Raw genomic sequence first — 12,752 nt, forward strand, 5'->3', positions numbered from 1 at the left:
CTTGTCCCGAGGACCTGCAGAGCTGAGGCTGGCTGGCGGTGTATGCCAGGGCTGGGGTAAAGGGCTCCCCCCTGCCAGGGGCTTGGCAGGACCCCACCTCAAACATGCTGGAGAGAGGCTGTCAGAGCGATATCTGAAGCTCTGCTTGCATTGGTGATGCTGGTGACAAAGGCACAAAACACCGCAGTGGGGGAAGCCACACTGGTGGCAGCAGCCTGGGGTGCAGTGGTGGATGGATATTGATGTAGAGAGGACCATGGTCTTCCCCACTGCTGGGCATCCTCCCTGGGAAGCAGTTCAGGCACAGGTGCTGAGGGATGTAAGGGGGGCCCAGACTTACTTTCCTCCCGCTGAACATCCAGTGATGGAAGCTGTGGGTTCAGCCTGCAGAGCTTCAGCCCCTGGAGTCCCCTCTTTGCTTGGCCCTGGGGGAAGTTGGGCTCCAAGGAGGGACATGTGACACGGCTGCCAGAACAGGCCTTGCCTTTGATGTCTTTCCCAAGAGTGGTGCTTCCGGCACAAGCACGCAAGTGCACAACAGAGCAGCATGAGCACTGAAGGGGAGATGGATGTCAGCCAAGGGGAGACTGGTCTAGCATTTGGTTTGGGTGAGGTCCTGCATAATGAATGCCAGCATGCATGAATGGTGCAGGGTCCATGGAGCATCCAGGGGAGACACAGCTAGGTGTTAGAGCAGGGGTAAAGGAGGTGATGCGTAACATCCTCTTCAATCCCCTCTGCTCCATCTAACATGGAGTTGTCAGGAAACAAGGATCTCGACTTCCATTTCAGGGTGATTCATGCTTGGCTGGTGGGGAGAAAAATTTCAGCTGCTGGTGATTTAAGAGAAGATCCTGCCTATTTCTGTGGGCAATGATGGAAGGTAATTCAATTAGGGCAGTGGGATAGTGCTGGCACATCTACATTCAGCTCTTCATGCACTCAGGATGGTGGATGGGAGAGTTCTATGCTCATGCCCAATGAACCCATTTAGGGCTGAAGGCAGCTTCCTACCAAAGGATGTATATAGATATATGTACACTCTCTATATAGGGAGTGTATCTACTAGGTTATTTTCCAGTGCCAGGATTATGGACATGGATCCCAACTCAACAGCCACGCAAACCTGAGTTTTGTAGGGTCTCCTTTGGAGCTGCTCCTGAACTGTGAGCTTTTACACATTATGTGCTTTTTCTATGCTCCTTTCACAAGTGTGTATTAAACATAACTATCAGTTTAATCCTGTATATCAGTATATAGCTTTAGTGTGTAAAGGCTCAGTGTTTTGAGAATAAACACGTGGCAATGGGCTGGCCAGTTGTTTCTGACAATTCTGTTCCCAGACTCATGTGTTATTCCTGTCTAAGGACAGAACAGCTGCAAGAGGAGATTTATAGTGTGGATACTAAAACCGACTTACCAATAACATTGGGAATTGCAGGAAATCTTTAAGAAGAAAGTGTCCTGGGACCAGAACCCCAGATAGATATTAGGGTGTCTGGATCTCTCATCAGGGTAGTACCCCTTGTGCAGTGCAGGTGCTGGCTGGGAGAGGGTAGGATCCAGATATGGGGCTGGACAAGCTGCTCCACTGTGTCAAACAGAGAAATTGCTACTACTTCTTCTACCAGCTGTATCTAAGGGCAGCAGAATCTTGCAGGGAGGTTGGTGGGAATAGTGCGAATCCTCCAAGGGACTTTTACCTCTGTTTTCACTTGTACTCCCCAGAAGCAGGTTCCTGCCTGTGCTTTTTCCAAGCTGCTTTCCTAGAAGCTGCAAGAGGCAAGGTGGAGAGCACAGACAGACAGCAACTGTTGCAGAAGAAAACAATGTCTTAAAGCTATTTTGAGTTTTGTGGAAACAACTATTTATTTTGGTTTTGTGGCCCCAAGGAAGAAAAAAGCAACCTTCTGTCTCCACCACAGGATGCATTTAGTCCAGAGTGGCAGATACCCCTCAGTAGTACACAGAGGCTGCACCCAGTCCTATTGGTACTGTGGGATGTTCTGTCTGCTGCCAGTCCCCATAGTGACCAGAATGTGTGGGGACTTTGCTTCTCCTCCTTGCAGGAACTGTTGTAGAGAAGTGAGCAATTGTGTCTCTTTGTGAGGGGTTTTCAGATAAGAGGTACAGCTGAGCTTCCCTGTCCTTCCTTCTCCCCAGCATGTTGAGGTCTTCGAGGGATGGGCACCAGTCAAGGGCTTTCTTTCCATTCTTTGGATGTCACTGGACGGTGTGAAACTGGTAGCTGGGACTGATAAAGAGCAGCCAGCTGGGACACTACCCAGATAGAGCAGCAGTGATAATGAGAAAGATGCAGACAGCCAGTGGAAATGGTTGAGGTTTCATTGGATCATGAGAAATCCCCAAGTGTTTTTTGATGGTCCTCTTGTAGCAATATCTCTGCTGTGTGTTTACCATGTGTCTGGTGAGGAAATGGAAACCTTTTCTCACACAAACACTTGTGATATGGTCCATGTCTCTGTCGGCTGAAGATGTGTCTGCTTCAGATAGAGAAAATATTCAGAAGAAGTAACCAGCATCTGCCTAGTGCTCTCCAGGAGAACTTTGGAGTTGCATTACCAACCCTTGAGGACTCAAGCGGGGAATTCACTTTTCTCCATGGGCAAGTTGTTTGGATACCAGTTAGGAAAGCAGAGGATGTGGATGGGGTAACCTCTGTGTGGGCTCCTGGTAGCCCTATAATGGTAGTTTCTGAAGTCCACTGCAGTTTCTAAAATAATCTGTAATGGCAAAGGCTCTCTTGATGATGAACAGGGTAAGTGCCAGTCAACCAGTGTTATTCCTGTGGAACTGATTTGAACACTGCACAGACTGAATTTAATTTCATGATTAATTATGCCAGTAGACCCCAAGTATTGGATAGGTTCCTTTATTAAATAAATGTCATGGAAATAATTATTGGCTTCAAGAGAAGGGGTTTGCATTTTCAGATCCTAAGACTGATGTGAGAAGGGCACTCATCCTGCACACCAAATCCAGTTGAAAACCCAGGGTCAAGATGCTCAGTGAGACATGCTGGTGCTTAGGCCGAGGGTGGCACCAGCTGCATGTGCCACCTCCAGATTCTTGGGAGGGAACCATGTGCAAGCCCCCAGTGCCAGCACTGTTGCATAGGAGAAGACCCTGCCTTGAGCCTCTGCCAAATTCTAGTTTGGCCAAAGGCATCCAGGTTAGACATGCAATATCCACAGCTGGATGCCCACAGTGGCATCTGCATACATATGTGTCCATCTTCCATATCTGCCTGTAGAGCTGTGTGCAACAGATGCAGCTGTCACCTTGCTTCTTTGTGGTGTATGTCCTGCTGTTTTCATGTGTTTTAACAAGTCAGTACATCAGCTGAGTGGTGGTAACTGCCCATCCACACAGCATCTCTATAGTAGTGTGTCTTATCACAAACCTTTTTTGCTATATATTGAAAGGAAACAATTTCTTCTTCCTCTGTCATAAGATAACATCGGAAGCAGGGACAGCAGTGCTGGCTCAGCTGAACTGAAGGAATCAAATGAATATGCATGATGCTAAGGCATTATTATTAACTTTGTGAATTTAATGTTGTAATTTTGACCTTTCTTCTCCCATCTTTCTCCCCTTTGTGGATTGTTGTCCTTCCTGGGCACACCTCTCATTGTGAATTGTGAGATGTCATACCTTGTTGTTTGCTGCTGTTACTTGTGAGTGCTCTGAGACAATTAATCACCCCAGTTCTGACTGAAAATTCTCAGTCCTTCAATTTTCTGGTTGCATTCAACTGAGTAATGTCCTTGCAGAGACAGGGAGAGAAGAGTTTCCAATTCATTTGGCGATATTTGATTATTTTAAAAGGTCTTTTTGAGAAGCATTCTGTAATATGTAAAGTCCCATGGCTACATATCCTGAAGGGAAACATGCAGCACAGCTCCTCAATCCAAGCAAGCATGAGTGAGATGGCCAGTGGCAGGCTGCTCAGCTCTCACACAAATGAGGCAGCAACTAAAGGGATCAATTCCTGCCTGATACAAGGGCTTTTGGGTCAGAAAATCCGGCCACACTGTGATTCTGCTTGAACCAGGTAAGATGTATTAATATGCACCAAGCATGCAAATCACAGAGGCTTCAGGTTCCAGGGATTCAGGCTGGGGAAATTATAAAGAATCACACAAAACATTCTTATACTAAACAACAAAAACAGACGGAAAGGATGAGAGTTACTTTTTATTAAAACACCTGCTGTTCCTTGGCTGCAGCGCTCCTACTTATATGCTTTCCCCAACCCTTAAAACTTCACTCTGATACGCTTTTGAGGCCATACATCTTCCCTTGCCACTGTGCAGGGAACATGGCCTTGTCTACCCCCCATGTGAGTGTGCAGTACTGGAGGGGTTGTTCATGGGTTAAAATCTGCAGGGATGGCTGTAACAGAGGTCTCCCTTTGTAATACCAAATGTCCACTTAAATTATTATGGTAAATATTGGCTATGATAATGAGTTACAATGTATTACAGTATTGGCTTAATTTCCTTGTCCAAATTTGGTCCCTTCTCATATTGGAGCAAAGTTTTATCTGTCTGAATCACTGCATAAGTCAGATGTGGTCTATAGGCACAGGACTGTCCTCCAATAGCCCATTCCACTCCTAGAGGCTGTGGTGGGGAGTATGGTTGCCATGGTGGTAGCAAGACAATTAAAATGACTTTATAATCAGCTGAATGTACTGACTGTTTCCAGGATACCATATATCCTAATCAATCTCAGCTCTGACAAACCTTGGAGCAAAGCCAGATCCATTGACAGCAGTTGATGGCATTTAATTTTTTTCTTCCTCCTCCAGCCCCCCAGGGTTAGCTTTCCTGCATGGATTTGAAGCTGCAGTTCAAGGTGAAAAAAACCTCTATCCTTCCTGGATGTGGTATCTTTCATTCCACATCCTTTAACTTGGGCCATGCAGCACAAAAACTGTGTGAAGTTATCAACATTTCTCTGACCTCCTGACCTGTCAGAAGCTGAACCAGCTTCATTGCATCACCTGATGTGGGTGCTGCCCTTCCGATGAGTGTAGAGAATAAGGGATCTCTTTGTTGAAGGCTCCTCCTAGCAGGCTATGCTGCTCCCCCTGCCAGGCCATTCCCTGTGGGTGGTGGGGGCTGGAAGCAATATGTTGGAAATCACACTGTATCCCAACAGCTTGGGATTCAGAGCTGTCAAGCAGTGGCTCATTGTTAGTACAACTTCTTCCAGAATGCCAGAAAAAGAAAAGGCGACTTAAAACTTTTTATGACCTGCTGACACATGAGTCTGGTAGGAAACTGACTGTGAATCTGGAGAAATAGCAGAGGGGTTTGGAGACTTGCTGCTGCTGGTTACAGGGTTATTTTTTCCTACAGGTAGCAAAGTGAGCCAGAGGGCTCCTCCAATTTACATCTGGTTGTTCCAGCTGGCTTACATGGATCTGCTTTGTGGTGTAGGTGCTGCCCTGTGCTTGGTCAGCACTTCACAGGGATGTATAGTGTTTTTCTGAGGGATTTTTGTATTTTTGCCATGATTCAAGAATACTTGAATTCCCATTTTAGAGTTTCTGACATACGTGAGCCCTGAGGTGACTATGCAGTCCCAGGTGGGCGGCTGGGCCAGCTGTGTCCTGCAAGTCTGCGTGACTTTGCAGTCTGAGACTACAGAAAGGCATAAAATGGCACTCCTGATTGCTACTACTAAGAGAACTTAGGTCAGGGCTGCTCTGTGTGACACTGGGCACTGCCCCAGTGCAGGTGCTACTGTGGGTTTCAATCTCAGGGCTCTCCTGCATTTTGTGGTGACACTGTCCAGTTCAATGTTCTTAACTTTTTTCTTTCTTGAATCCTCACTTACAGACAGAATACTTGATACAATAATAATCAGCATTAAAATAAAATTAACCTGAATCTAACTTACATTTATGGCCCTGCTTAAACCTTCTGGAATTGTGAAGCCTGTTTTGCAAGCTGCTGGTCTATGTCTTTGCAATCAGTCAATAGCATGCAATCAATCACTGCGAGCTCTTGCTTTAGATTATCAGACTGTGGACAAATCTCCTGAATTTCTAGCATGCCCATAGCTTTGTTAGCTCTTCATTCTCTGCTGGGATTTACCTGATCCCTCCAGCTGGAAGGGTCTGCCAACAGCCTCCACTTCACAGAAGGGGTCCTCCACTCAGGCAAACACTCCTGGCATCTGCTGGAACAACAGATTTGAAAACATTAGCCTGCTCCAATAGTCTCCAGGTTAGAGGGTCACTGAAAGTCCCCAAGGTATACCAAAAACCTTGTTGGGAGGCTTTTTCTCCCTTAGGAACCTGCTACCTTCAACACTTACTCAGTGGCCAAAGACAAAAGGTTGAAAAAGCCCTAATTTTCCAAAGATAAGTAATTTAGAGAAGTAAATGAAAACTTACCGTTTTCTTTAAAGGCTCTGTTTGAACATATTTTTCCATGACTCTCCCTTGACACCATTAGGTCTTTCTAGCAGCTAATTTTGGATGATTTTGTTTCAAAATATGTTTAGAAACTTAGGTTCCAATGCAGGATAATAATTACCCAACTAACAATGAACTTAACCAACCACCCGAAGAGCCAGAATGATTTACAGCTTTCAAAGGAGCTGATGCTAGCTTGTCTTTTGTCTTTTTACTTAATGTCTCTCTAATATTTTTCTCTGGACACAATGCCTTTATGAACTGTTTTTTCTCCTTTTTTTTTTTTGTTCTTCAATAGAATGCCAAGTCCTTCCACCACCTAATTCTCTGAATACAAAAGAAGATTTAATATCCTCTAAATGACTATAAAGAACAAACCTACCAGATGGCTGACTTCATTGCTCAAGGGGGATGCAGGCTGCTTTTCTTGGAGAAGCATTTCAACGTGGTTTTGAAAGAAAGTCACTAGATATATTCATCTTTCCCTTAGTGGGGTGCTGTGATATAACTCAGTAAAGGTGCAAGAAGAGGGAAATACATTTTGTGATCCAACAGAGGAAACAAACAGAGCATCATGAAAAACCTTTTTTGCTGATTTCTTGAATCTCTCTGAGAAACATGTTGATTATGACCTTGAGTATATCTGCAGAAGTTTTGAGACATATCATCTGGATGCTATGCATAACTTTTCAGACTCGAAACAAGATTTAAGAAAGTTGCTAGCATTCAAAGACTATTTCTCCAGAGTTAAAACAAGGATGTTGCTGACATATAATCAATGCTCTTCAGGAAGAAACTGTTCTGCTTCATTCTCTTTCCATTTTTCCTGTGTCAGAAGCCAACAAGATTAGTTAATTAAAAGGACTTCTTTAAGAACAAGTGTTTTGCATCTCACTTATTTTCCAAGTATTTGGCTGAATAATTTGTCTGACACACAGCTAAATCATTTATCTTCGTAGATTATCTGAGATCACAATATTTATGTATGGACCTATTGCTCAGACTTATTTGCTGATTAATTTATTGAAATAATCTGTGCTCTGTGTCTCATTTGTGGCCAGTTCCTTGGGAGATGTTGATATTCTGATGATGTGATGTGTTTCTGTTTCCAAGTGGATGAGTGAAACTTTCTGGAATTATGTTGTGATGTAAGTGGCTGTTTGAAATGTGTTTTCACACTAAATTCACACTTGGTGAGTATTCCTTCCAGAAAATGTGTTCCCTAGGATAACTGTGGAAAGCAAACACAAAAAAAGGAAGGAACACAGTCAAAGCAAATCCATAAAAAGATTCAGATGCACAGAAATGTGTTCTCAGGACACACTTATCTCTATTGTGAAGCCATGTGACAGAGGAGGAGACCTCAGATTTATGAGGCAGAGATCACTATGTTCCAACCACCTCCATATCCTGCAAGGACAGCCTGGATGATGATCAACTGCCAGACCTGCTACCAAACAAATGACCCACAGTCACTTGTGTTCTCCTTGGGAGGTAGGTTACACAGCAAAATACCAAGCAAAGCAAAGTGTAGCATTACCTATCAAATGAAGAAAAGGGAGAAAAGATAAAAAGGGCATATTAATGGGATGGCAACAATCTTGGTATTAAGGATGAAGAAAATAGGGTATTTAATGTGTCTCCAAGCTGACACAATAGCCTGTAGTAATGGCCACTACCTGATACCTTGAAAGCAACAGAATAATTTCCATCATGATTTAGTGATCAGCTTTCCTTCTGAATTTGGAGATCTGATCTCCTTATCTTTGCAAGTGCTACTGGGACACCTGCTTGGTAACAAGAAAAGAATTCAACTTAACAACAGCTCATTCATCCTGGTGCTGTGTCAGGCAAAACCCAAGCATTTATCTAGAATATTAATTTTCTACAGACCTTTGCTTCCTATTGTGTTTGCTGTGCACCAGTATGTATTTTAATATAGCCAGACAGAGGCCTTATCTCACAGAAAGGCAATCAAATTCTATTTCTCCCCACCATGAGAGAGTAGATTCAAATGATACACCTGTCACAATATAGCTCAATGGGGGAAAACAACTATTCTGGATTTAATCCCAGCTACCAGTTGGGAAGACAGGTTGCAGTTTTGTCCCTTACTAGTATTCACATATATCTCTAAATGTTGAAGGATGTCCTTGGGCCATCTAGAAATGTCATTGCCTTTTTTAGAGCTTTGGCCATGTCTATACAGGGATAGTATTTTTCAGTACATACATATATACACACACACACATATATATATATATGTATGTATATATATATGTGTATGTATATATATGTTTGTATGTATATATATGTAAATTTTACACACTGCATCAAATTCCCCAGTCTGCTTTACTTGTTATGATAGTCTAAGGTGCTTCTCTTGACAACCCTTGTGCATATACTATTTTCTCAGTACTTGGGAGATATCCTGAGTCCAGTGATCCCTTGCTCTATTCTGTGCTCTACAGATTTACTGGCAGTACTTTGTGGGATACGTTTCCAAAACTACGGGAATACTGGTCTGGAGGGTTAAGTATATGTGGTAGTTTGGACTTTGGTTTTAGCTAGGGCTCAGTTTAGGAGGCTCAGAAAATCTACGTAGATTGGAAGCAAGAGGTATAAGTAACCAAAGAAATATTTCCTACCAGATGACACAAACCTGATATAAAAATACAGTAGGGTAGGAGGAGTTTCTCAGTTCCATCGTGTCTGCAGTAGAGACCGGACACGCTGCTGCTGTCCTGCTCTTCTGGGCCTTGCTACAGCCGCCGCTACTTTACATATTGCTTTAGTTCAGAGAGCTAGAAACATTTTATTGTTATTCTTTTTTTTCTGTGCCTTGTTGGGTGTCTTTTGAGGTACTTTATGAATCAAGAGTGATGGAATCTTTTTTTGGTGGGAAGTAGAAATTGTTGTTACATCTAACTTGTGTAAGTGTGTGTTATATGGTAGTTTTAATTTTCTCTTTTCTGTATAAATATATATAATTAGTTTGAGTTTCAACCTGTTCTGAGTTTCCAGGTTTTTTCTCCCTTTTTCTCAGTGAGGAAGGCTGACACTTTATGTTGTGCAGTTGGCATTTTGCCAGCTCAATCCAAGACAGTGTATTAAAGCACCAAACTCCCATGATTCACATCCTTTCCTGCCTTTCATTAATGTTCCTGGCACCATTTTCAAATTACTATTGGGCAGCAGATGGAGGACATGCTGCTAAGTGCTATGATTATGAGATTCATTAATATGGATGGGATTATGCACATTCATTTGTAGTTGGGCAAGCCAGAAGAATTTACATCTGGGGTTTCCAAAGACATTGAATACTGAAGTGATAAAGCTGTAGGACATGATGCTGTAGGAAGATAAGTTCAAATTTTGTGCAGCACTTATGTGAAGCCTTTTTATTTGATGAAATTTTTGTTACAGGGCTTACATTAGGCAGCAACAACTGGTGGGATACAGGTAGTGGTGCAGAACTGGATGGTCAGGGCCAGTGCCAGAGCTTCTGAATGACAAAGACCAATTAGACATGTGAGCAGAGCCCAGAGCTACAAGAGAAGAGCATAGCTGTGAATGTCCATGCTACCATTACCTCTGGCATCTTACTGCTGATCAGGAGCTCACCAGCTGGGGCTGGAAGATCAGCTACAGCAAATGTTGCCATTTTGAAATGAGGAGGTTTTGGCGCCATCATGTCATAAGCCTGAAAATGTGCAAAAGTTGAAACTTTAAAGAGTTGTACATGACAGACAGTCATGCCTAGTCTTTACCAGCAGAATCAGGTATTTTCCATGAGTTTGCTGAGGCTGACTGATCACTATAAAACATTCACTGACAATAATGGGAAGCAGAAAGCTCTGTGATGCTGTGTCACTGAGAAAAACAGGTCTGGGTGCTGGAATGGAGAGGGACTATTTGCTTCTAGACATGATATGAACATTATGATTCCTCTTCTTCTTCTGGGCATCTGGATACAATGTATGGTCTGTTTCCCTGGCCAAGGAGGCTCTTCATTGGTGGTTTCATCATGAAGGAAGAATTATTTAGCTTTGTGCAGAGTGGTTGCAGATGATCACTGGCATGTACTTCAGGAAGCGAGGTGGTACTTCATCAGAAGGGTGGGTGTTTCTCATCATGATGTGCTTCATGTGATAAGTGCCTGCAGTTCTTTGGCACCTCCATAAGAAGACAGACATCCTGAAGGAAATATTGGAGCAGGCATGTGAGTAGGAGCAAGAGAAAGAAATTTAATGTTTTAGGCAGATGAGGAAAGGATCTCTGCAAAATGACCAAAATAGTCATGACCACAACATATTGGAGGGGAAAGAGAGTGATTTTTGGCCTATGAATGCATTGTAACCAAGGAAATGTCTTCCTCTTTGAAGTATTGATGGTGTGTGGGCATGTTCTGTCATTTAGGGGTTGAGCTGGATCTACGTGCCCTTTTCCACTCAAATGCACTAAAATGAATGTAAGTGAGGAAAGTAATACATGATGTGTTGAATAAAAACCCAAAGACTGCAGGGAGGAAGCACACAAACATAATAGCTGTGAATGAAATGCCTGGTTGGACTAAGGATGACAAAAGGTGGGCTTGGCTGTAATGAGAGCCCCAGAATGGTCTGTGCTCTGGCTTGAATGGGGTTCTCCATGCCAAATCCTGTTTCCCTAGATGTTTGACTCTGCACTGCCCATACAACCCTTCTTGCCAGGGTGCCTCATTCCCATTCTTTGGGAGCACCTCAGGAACTGCCATCTCCCTGTAGCCCCTCTGCTGAGATGCAGTCAGCCCTGGCGAAAATTCTCTCCCAATTTTTTCCCACTCAGGTATCTGTCAGCCTCCCTGTGCAGGATAATGCTTCTTTTCACACAGGTTGTGTGCTACAAGTGCTAAGGGAAATGATAAAACATCTAAGTGCTTATTGTCCATTCCCAGTTTCCATGGCAACCATGATAAAATGTTTCTTTTCCCACATTTCAGGAATGCCATTTGCCTCCCACTCTTCAGTTCCCTTCAGGAGAAGGCAATGCATAGCCCTCTAGTTCCTCAGGGACAGATCCCTATGGCAAAGGCTCAGTGCTGCCCTTGAGTCTAGGAGAGATATTAGAGAGCATGGGGCAGCACTGGATAGCTGGTACCTCATCTTGGTACAACCTCCCAAGACTCAAACAGGTCTTGTCTGAAGAGGAAATGGTCGTGCAAGGACCACACCAGGAGCCGGTGTCTGCCAGGTGAGCTCTCCTTGTGCCTGCAGGAGTGGAAGAGGAGAGCCAACTCTCTCACAGAGGAACATCTTTGCCTTGGACAGGTGTGCTGTGCCACCTGGACTTTGATGTCCCTTATACAGTATCTACAGAGTAATACAAGTGCACTGCGAAATTAATGAATTTCCCAGAGGTCTTCCTGAGCACTTCACAGCACCCCCAAAATCTACCTGCACCTTGCTCAGCTTTGGGAACTCAGTTGCAGGAGTCAAACACTGATAGTTCGCCTTCTTAATCAGCTGAGTGAAACAACGAACTAAAGAACCTTTCATAGAGAGTTTTTCTGCCTGGGATGTATTACTAATGTACACATAAGAGCTTCACAGCGCGCTTAATTATTTCACCAATATGTTGCTGGTTGCTGAACCCTGCATTGAGTGAGCTGCTGTGAGTGTGCAGAGCTGAGCAAACTTCCAGGAACATGGGAATGGGATGTAAGGGCAGCAAGCCTGGCTAAGAGTTGTGGGGTGGTAGTAGGAGGCAGAAAACCTCTAAGTCTTGGGCAACTTAATTTTGAGTTGTGCAATGCATTTGGTATCTTCTCCCAGGTAACAAGTGACAGGACAAGAGGAAATGGCCTTTAATTTGCACCAAGAGAAGTTTAGACTGAGTATTAGGAAACATTTCTTCACTGAAAGGCTGGTCAAGCAATGCACAGTGAAGTGATAGTGTCACCGTCCCTGGAAGTGTTCAAAAAATATGAGATGTTGTACTTGGGGACATAGTTTAGTGGTGAACACAGCAGTGTTGGGTTAATGGTTGGACTTGCTGATCTTAGAGGTGTTTTCCAACCTTAACAATTTTAGGATTCGAAGAAAAGAGGGTTGAATGCTAAGCAGATAAAGAGTTAATACCGGGAGAACAGAAGTGTCATATATTGTCTCAATATTTGAATATACATGATATAATTTACATGTATTTATACATATCTGTTACTGGAGACTCTCTGCACTATGTTCGACAAAGCTCTTCTGAAGACATGTGAGTGTATTGCTTAAATCTGGTAGGTCTTTGCCCATCACTGTCTCCCTCTGCT

The sequence above is a fragment of the Pithys albifrons genome, chromosome 6, assembly GCF_047495875.1.
Source record: "Pithys albifrons albifrons isolate INPA30051 chromosome 6, PitAlb_v1, whole genome shotgun sequence".
NCBI classification, from domain to species: Eukaryota; Metazoa; Chordata; class Aves; order Passeriformes; family Thamnophilidae; genus Pithys; species Pithys albifrons.